We start from the raw sequence: 9,260 nt of genomic DNA, 5'->3' as shown, positions 1-9,260 counted from the left end.
TTTTTTTTTTTTTTTTGTAATTTTTCTTAGGTTCAAGGTTCTCCACAGTCAGTTCCTTGTGGATTTCTCGGATCTCATCTCTGTAGATCTCTACACAAATAAGCAATCCCAGTAGCAGGTGCAAGGAGTAGGTCTTTTCACCTTTGCCAAGTCCAGAGTTTTAAAATTCTAGGACTTCTTTAAATATCAAAGCCAGAGGAGACTAGATAGGACAATATGGATAAAATTCTCCAATTTTCTATACCCAACAATGACACCAGCTAAAGTCAGCAACAGAAACAACAGGTCGACAGTGCCTGGGAATTCTCTCCTCTTGGCTCCAGGTTTTACTTGCTTTATTTGCTTTTAATGCCACTGCCACAAGGCAGAGATCCTTTTAATGGGGCAAAACGGAGAATGTGCAGAGCAGTGCTGGCAAAGACTTAACTAGACCTTGTCAAGAGCCCACTGTCTCTAGGCTATACTCACTCTTAGAGTTCAAGGGATGCAAACTGGAATAGACTTCTGCACATTTACTCCATTGTTTTGTCTCTCCTTTCCCATAAAGTCTGGCTGGCCTGTGGGTAGTTTTTTGTTTGTTTGTTTCTGTTTTTTCCTAAATCTATTAGCTTAACTTCTACTGGCTAAACTGGACATCTTTCATCTCACCTTGTGCAACAGATTCATATTATGATAAAAATATTCTATTAACATATGTATTAGCCTGGGTTCTCCATAAAAACAGAATCAATAGGAAATATATATATAATTTATATATTTGTACTTATACATAACATATGTAATATGTACAATGTATAATAGAATTTTTATTTATGCATATAGTTATGTATAGAGAGACATTTATTATACTATACACAATTGGTTCACAAGCCAGCTATAAATGCTGCAGTAAGCAAGATGGAGACCTAGGAGAGGTGAAAGCCCTGAGACATCAGGAGAACCAGTGGTGTAAGTTCCAGCCCAAATCCAAGTCCAAAGGCCGAGACAGATGTCTCAGATTAAAGACAGGCAGAGAGTAATTTCTGCCTCACTCTGCCATTTTGTTCTATTCAGGCCTTCTGTAACTGAGGCCCAGCCACACTGGGGAGGGTTATCTACTTAGTCTATGAATGTATATGCTAATCTCATCAAGAATCACCCTCACCTACACACCCAGAATAATGTGTAACTAAATATCTGGGCATCCTGTGGCCCCATCAAGCTGACACATAAAATTAACCATCACAATACATGACATGTTTTCATCTCTGCACCTTCACTCAAATTCATATACACATGGAATGGTGTTTTCCATTATTTCTATTTCAGAGTCCTGCTTTCTTTGAGGTGAACCCTATGACTGTATTTCATGAAAGTCTTCTCAACCACACTCAACCCCTGGTCCTTCCTTTATCTATTGAATTCTTACATCATTGATGTATAGAGGCATAGTATATACATATAAAATTTAAAAATTTGTATCATATAAGATGGCATGTGCTAAATCCCAATAGAACATATATACTAAATAACTACCGTATGCTTAGTCTTCAGATTGAACTATTCTGACGGCATCAGGTTAGGGTCAGATCAAATGTACGTTGAACTCATAGCTCCTACAAAATACACTTGCATATTATTTCCTGGAATCAGACTTTCTTTCAAAGCTATAAACTTTCAATGCTACATAGCTAAATCAGTATTTCTATACTCTGACTCACTATAGCAGGGATTCTGAATGTGAGCATTACAGGCTCCAAACTCAATTGGCGTTAAGGTATCTGTAAGCTCCATGTAACTGTATACAAAATATTGTGTTTGTAATATATTTGTGAGAGTTCAGGCCTCTGCTCATATTCTCAAGAGTCCCTGACCCCAAGAAATTAAGAACCAGTATCAGTGGTTATTTCCTATGGTATCTGTTATGGACATCAAACTTTTTTATCCCAGTATTTTTAATGAATCTTTTTCCTTCTTGGTAGACTGAATGCACTTGTATTGAATTTTTTTTTCTATTATCAATGAAATCAGTTTGAATTAAAACCTATTGAGGGGCGCCTGGGTGGCTTAGTCGGTTAAGCATCCGACTTTCACTCAGGTCATGATCTCGCGGTTTGTGGGTTCGAGCCCTGCGTCGGGCTCTGTGCTGACTGCCAGCTCAGAGCCTGGAGCCTGTTTCAGAGTCTGTGACTCCCTCTCTCTCTGACCCTCCCCTGCTCACGCTGTCTCTCTCTCTCTCTCCTAGAAATAAATAAAAACATTTAAAAAAATAAATAAAACCTATTGAAACATGGCTATTACTATATCACGGTCATTGCTATATAATAACCACAAAATCTCAAAGGCTCAGAGTAACAGAGAGAATTTATTTTACTCAAGAGCCTGTGAGTCCCCTGGGGCAGCTCTGCTCAGCATGTCTCATATCCTCCTNGTTCGTGGGTTCGAGCCCCGCTTCGGGCTCTGTGCTGACTGCCAGCTCAGAGCCTGGAGCCTGTTTCAGAGTCTGTGACTCCCTCTCTCTCTGACCCTCCCCTGCTCACGCTGTCTCTCTCTCTCTCTCCTAGAAATAAATAAAAACATTTAAAAAAATAAATAAATAAAACCTATTGAAACATGGCTATTTATTACTATATCACGGTCATTGCTATATAATAACCACAAAATCTCAAAGGCTCAGAGTAACAGAGAGAATTTATTTTACTCAAGAGCCTGTGAGTCCCCTGGGGCAGCTCTGCTCAGCATGTCTCATATCCTCCTGAGACCAGCAGGAATGGGTTCTTCTTGGGGCAAGGGCAGAGTACAAGAGAGCAAACCTTACCATGTGAGCCCTCTTCAAGTTTCTGCTTGTGGGGAGTCTATTAGCAAACAATGGCCAAAATAAGTCACGTGGCCAAGTTCACAGTCAGAGGAGGTCGTGGGTGGTGCTGGAATATATCCACCTTTAGAGGGAGAAACTGCAGAGCTGTAGACAAAGGAGGTGAATACAGGAAACGATTCAGAATTGAGCCCAAGAACTTAACCACATTTTCTAACTCTAACTGTAAAGCAGAGCTACAATTAAACAAAGTATGCCACAGATAATAATAAGAGCAGATACAATTTAGAGACTCAGAGTAATGCATTTTACATACAGCGTCTTATTTAACTCACACAGCCACCCATAAATAAATCATTGTGAATAAATCTTATCTTTATGACAGATGACAAACTGAAGTCTAGAGCATTTAAATAACTTAGCTAAGGACACACAGCTAGTAAGTGATGGAACAGGCATTCTAATCTATATCTATTTCTGTGTTAGAAATAAAGTATTGTGTAACTAAAGACATGATTGTTTAATTTGCAAATGACAAAAACTTAAACTGGCTCACACAAAAATGTGAGAAGGAAGTGATTACTGGCTACATGTTCAAAATGTGGGAAAGGAAGCGGGGAGAGTTGCCCGGTCAACGGCATGGGAGCTCTTACCCTGTTGGGCATTTCCCTCTTTAGGTTTCTTTTCCACCTCTCTCAGCAAGTGGACTGCATTTGTTCAGACAGGCTTTTCTGACGAGTAGATCTGGCTTCCAGAAGCTTCTGGTTTATACTTTACCTAGCTGTGTCCAAAGAAGAAACACACATTTATCCACAGGCCCAGCTACAGCCACTTCCTGGAAGGATTTTCCTAGCTAGACTAAGTCACAGGTCCATGCCTAGACCAATCACTGTGCTGGGGATGCGGGGGTGCCATGATTAGACCAGCCTGATTTCCCACCAATCACCGTAGTCAAGGATGTCATTAGAGGGGTGCCTGGGTGGCTCAGTCATTGGGCAGCTGACTTCAGCTCAGGTCATGATCTCACAGTTCGTGGGTTCGAGCCCCACGTCGGGCTCTGTGCTCGCTCAGAGCCTGGAGCCTGTTTCAGATTCTGTGTCTCCCTCTCTCTCTGACCCTTCCCTTCTCACGCTGTCTCTCTTTCTCTCAGAAATAAATAAAACGTTAAAAAAAATTTTAAAAAAAAAGGATGTCATTAGAATGAGGCTGTCATCACAATCACAGGGGCTTTGGGCAATGGTGAGAAGGTGGTAGGAATGCTATTCCCAAAAGAAGAAACAGACAAAACAAGTAATGATAATGATCAGTAAATTGCAATAATTATTTAACATCTTAATTTCAAACTGTTCTCAAATGGTCAATTGTCCCTTCTCCAGTGTTAAAAAATTATGTTTTCTCCTTCATATAATAGCCATTTTCCAAGTGCTAATTTGATTAAGAGCAATCCTGCTTTTGAGAAATATCATAATCTCAATTTGCACTGTTTCTGAGTGTTCCACTAATCAATTCTGAATTCATAATGTGAATCAAGCCTTCTGATGTTCATCAATAGTAATATAGTACAAAGCTGTCATTGAAACAGAAATAGTGAAATTAATTCTTTTAGGAATAAACTTTATCAATATAGTGGGAAGAGAAAAATAAGCAGGAAAGACTCCAAATTTTTAAAACTCAAATTGTATATCCTGTAGATACTTAAGAACATAATTTTACTCATAGCTGAAAGAAGAGGATATCATATTGAACAAGAAATTCCTCTTAGGGGATCATTTTTCTGCAGGGGAAAAAAAGGTGTTTATTTGATTCAACCTTCTGACCCTGGTAATATTACTAGCCTAGCACTGTAAGCTGTGTCATAAAGCATGTGTGTGGATGATGCAAAACAAACAAACAAAAATGTTTTGAGCATCAGCAGCCTCGTCAGATTAAAAATGTGGGGCACATTCTCATTTTTACCTTTCCTCTTTACCTAGGGGTCTGAAAGTTTGATCATACAAAATATGGATATCTTTGTAGATGAGAAATAATGGAAGGATTCATAGAAAACCAGTGTGATTAGATGAAATGGACCCAGAGTTTTTGGCAATTAATTCAGACATTATAGTTTCTTTTACCTCTCTGACCTATGACCTATGACTCCTCTTCTTTAAAATGGAGATACATCAGGGCACCTGGGTGGCTCAGGTGGTTAAGCGTCTGACTCCAGTTAGGTCATGGTCTCATGGTCCATGGGTTCAAGCGCTCTTTGGGCTCTGTGCTGACAGCTCAAAGACTGCAGCCTGCTTCTGATTCTGTGTCTCCTTCTCTCTCTGACCCTTCCCTGCTTGCACTCTGTCTCTGTCTCTCTTTCTCTCTCTCTCTCTCACTCTCTCACTCTCTCGCTCTCAATCAGAAATAAATAAACTTCAAAAAAATGGAGATAAATCTAATAATAACCAATTTGTAGAATTGTAAAGAACTAAAAGATCATTTTAAGAGTATTTTAGGTTGCAAAATACAAAATACCCCCAAGTTACAGAATGAAAGAATATTATCAGATGGCACTGCTAATATGAATTCTTTCCCCATCAAACTTGAGAAATACAGGGTGTCCTTTTTGCCCACTAGTAAGAAGAAAGGGTGTCTGGAGCAAATTAATACCATTCATGAGACCCTAGAAGGTTTCTTTAATCTTCTTAAAGGAATAGACTTTTATCATTTGTTTTTCTTGAATGATAAATTACCAATTTCAAATGATCCATCCCCTTATGAAAACAAGTCAAGATCTACTATTCTAAATGAAAAATTAACTTCAGTAGTAAATTCTAGTTACTGAATAAAACTACAGGTCATAAAAGTAAATTTCACAAAAATAACGATAGGATTATTGTGGTCATATTTTTAAAAAGTCTTTATCTTAGACATAAAGGAACATTGAAGTCTAGGTTTTCCATAAAAATCTGAGGAGTGAGTGCGTGAGGATACAAGTAATGGAAGAATACCCATGAGTTGACAATCATTGAGGTACAAGGGTTCATTCTCTGCACATTTATATATGTTTGCAAATTTCTACACTTAAAAAATGTAATAAACTTCATAAAGCGATCACATTTTCTTAAATTTGAAATGGCTAATCAGTTTTTTATGTGTGTGTATTATTTTATACATATGAATGATTTAAGTTTTGATAGGCACTTTCCCAAGTAATTGACATCATAGATAATTTTATATAGGAGAGAGAGAAGAAGGGAGAAAAGGAGAGAAGGTGGAAAAATAGGAAGAAGGGAGGGAGGGAAAGGTAAGAGATGGGAGAAAACGTTAAACAGGTAGCCTTCATGACACTCAGGCTTTAGGCCTTAGGTTTCCTAACATTTTGTAGCTCTATGGAACACATCTGTTTTGGTCTCTAGAAAGATTTGTATTAGCTGTACCTCCACTGGGGTAGCTAACTCCTCCCTTCAAGCTGGTCTTGCAAACAGTAAACATTGTATATAGGGAAGAAAGTAGGCAGATGTCTTCAGACAGTCCAGCAGAATTGCCATCTGTCCACTCTGCCCCCAACCAGGGACATTTCTTCTTTCCATATTTTTATTCTCTCCTTCCACAGTCTACCCCAGCATACAAAAAGCTTCCTCACTGCAGATCTGCCATGTGTGATGCTCCTACTTTTAAGACAACTCCATACAGCAAATGTGTTGAACGCCCACAGCATGTCAGGCACTAAGCCATTTGCGTGGGATACGATGAAACACAAGATGGACGGATGCCATCCCTACCCTCAGAGAGTGCATTCTCTCGGGAAATGAGTCATTTTTGAGTATGCTGAGTTTTAAGAAGGTGAAGTACAGGAAACTATGGGGAGTACAAAGCAAAAGTTAAGCTCTGCCATGCGTTAGACTACAGGTATTTGTTTGGGCCCACGGAATCCCATGACAAACCTCCTTGGTTTTAGATACTTAGTAAACATTAGTAAATCCGTGAGTCATAAAACTTCAAGTTGCGCGATTTCTGATGACGTAAACTTTTCAAATCATTCACTAATTAAAATTTTAATTTTACTTAATGATCAAGTTAATGCAGTTGTTGAGTGCATAACAACATGAACTGGTATTTTGGGGGGGTGTTGGTACTTCTAGACATTACACACTGAGAGTCTCAGATTCTACCTAAAGAATGCAACTCCTTTCAGAAAAGCTTGGCTGACTCCATCCAGCCTAGGCTTCTCCTTCCAGGTTAGGCCTCTGAATCTGTGATTTCATAGTGCCCATGGGTGTTCTCTCCTGTCTGAGCTCCCAGAGGTTCAAGGAAGCAAGAGTAGGAATGCCTGAATATAAGTGATCAAATCACATCATAATGATTTAGTCTCTTTCCATGTGTTACTTACAGTTCCGTCTATTGTTCTCATCCTGAGGCTAGCCCTCTCTATCAGGGAGGGTGCTGGTTGTCCCAAATTTGCAATCCAAAAGGAAGAGAGCTAGCCTGATATTTATATATTACATTTTATAAAAGGGCCCTGACTGAAATTGGTCAGCTTACGCTTTTACCATTGGACCAGTCTACGAGTTTCATGAAATAAACGTGGAGTGATGGCAAACTTGTTTCTCAAAGGCACATTTACTGGCTCTGACAAAAATGTCATTTCATGTACTTTATGACTATTTGATTATGTGTCTGTCTCCCCTAATGGACTACATGCTAGAATAACGACTGTCTTATTAATCTTTATATACTCAGTAACTAGTACAGAACTTCAGCCATAAAAGGCATTCAATAAATGTGACTTGAATAAATATACTATAAAAGAATGTAAATAAGCATCTAAGAAGAGAAGAGAGAAAAGATAGACTGTGCTGAAATAAGTCCTTAAGCACATCAGAGTGTGTGAGTGCAGGGATTTCCAGTGCCAGGCAATGTGTAGAGGATCAGAACTATTAAGAATGAGTAGCTCTTAACCTTTAAATCACTTTGAAAATGTTTCTGAGAAGATGTACTTCCTTATTACTCAGCTGACATCAGTCACAGAGAGGCTTCATTTAAATCTTGTCTCTCTTTTTAATAACAGCAAGAACGCTCAGGGGATGATTAAAATTGTACCATGTCCCTATAGCTTTGTGCCAACTCTGCCACTGTATCATTGAATGTTCTAGTCTGTGATGTACTAGGGATTGGGGGCCCAAAGTACTACCTGCAAAGCCAGAAACCTTGCTGATTTCAACTGAACTTTTGGGAACTATGAAGTGAAAGCATTCAAAAGCAGAAAATCCTACATCATTTTTATTATACCCTGATATTTGTGTTCACACAACTAAATTATTAATTTTTCTAACTGATGAGCTAGAGTCTAGATGAATATGTCATCTTACATTGGAGGCAGTGGTGATGAATCAAAGTGGTCCAGCAATCATAAATAGGACCCCAACATAACAGCCAAACAAAGGAAAGCAAAACAAAACAGAATTTCAGGAAATTCTAGTGTCTTTAGGAACTAGAAAGAGAAAAAAAAAAAACAACTGAGCCAAAAGTTAGCAGAAGAAAGGAAATAATAAAAATTAGAGCATAAATAAATGAAATAGAGAACAGAAAAACCATAGAAAAGATTAAAGGAGTTGGTTCTTTTAAAGAATAAACAAAATTGGCAAACTCTTAGGTAGACTAACCAAGGAAAAAAGAGGTCCTAAATCAACAAAATTACAAATAAGAAGGGAGACATTACTACTGATACCACAGAAATTCAAAGGATCATAAGAGTATCCTATAAACAGTGATATGCCAATAAACTGGAAAACCTACAAGAAATGGAATTAAATCTTAGAAATGTATGACTTACCAAGACTGAGACAGGAAGAAATAAAAGGGCTGAATAGACCAATAACTAGTTAGGAGAATTAATCAGTAATCAAAAATCTTCCAATGAAGAAAAGTCCAAGACCAGATGGCTTCACTGGTGAATTTTACCAAACATTTAGAGAAAAAATTAATACCAATCCTTCTCAAACTCTTCCAAAAAATTGAAGAGGAAATTATACTCCCAAACTCATTTTACAAAGCCAGTAATGAGGTGCCTGGGTGGCTCCGTTGGTTAAGCATCTAACTTGATTTTTGAATAACGTCATGATCTCGTGGTGACAATGGGCTCTGTTGGACATGAAAGATGCTTAAGATTCTCTCTTTCTCTCCTGCCCCTCCCCCATTCATACTGTCTCTTTCTTTCTAAAGAAGAAAAAATAAAGGCCAGCATTATCTTGATACCAAAACCAGAAAAGAACGTAACTAGAAAACTATAAACCAATATCCCTAATGAATATAGATGCAAAAATTTTTAGTAAAATACTAGCAAACTGAATTTGGCAGTCCTTTAAAAAGATCATTCACCACAATCAAATGGGATTGATTTCTGGAATGCAAAGATGGCTTAAAACACTCAAATCAGTCAATGTGATATATCACTTTAATAGATTTAAAGAAAAGAATCACATTTTCATCTCAA

General features: G+C 38.1%; 1 long non-coding RNA gene across 1 annotated transcript; it reads right to left on the bottom strand.

Annotated features, from left to right (window-relative positions):
• Positions 1 to 2,694: 2,694 nt before the first annotated feature.
• LOC144220017 (uncharacterized) lies at positions 2,695 to 8,807 on the bottom strand. The gene is made up of 3 exons (XR_013331587.1): positions 8,601 to 8,807; positions 3,448 to 3,575; positions 2,695 to 2,941 (listed from the first exon to the last, which is right to left on the bottom strand). It is a non-coding gene; the product is annotated as an uncharacterized LOC144220017 (long non-coding RNA).
• Positions 8,808 to 9,260: the final 453 nt, after the last annotated feature.

The sequence above is a fragment of the Crocuta crocuta genome, unplaced genomic scaffold (genome assembly GCF_008692635.1).
Source record: "Crocuta crocuta isolate KB4526 unplaced genomic scaffold, BGI_CrCroc_1.0 scaffold19, whole genome shotgun sequence".
Lineage (NCBI taxonomy): Eukaryota > Metazoa > Chordata > Mammalia > Carnivora > Hyaenidae > Crocuta > Crocuta crocuta.
This window is presented reverse-complemented; position numbering and strand designations above follow the sequence as displayed.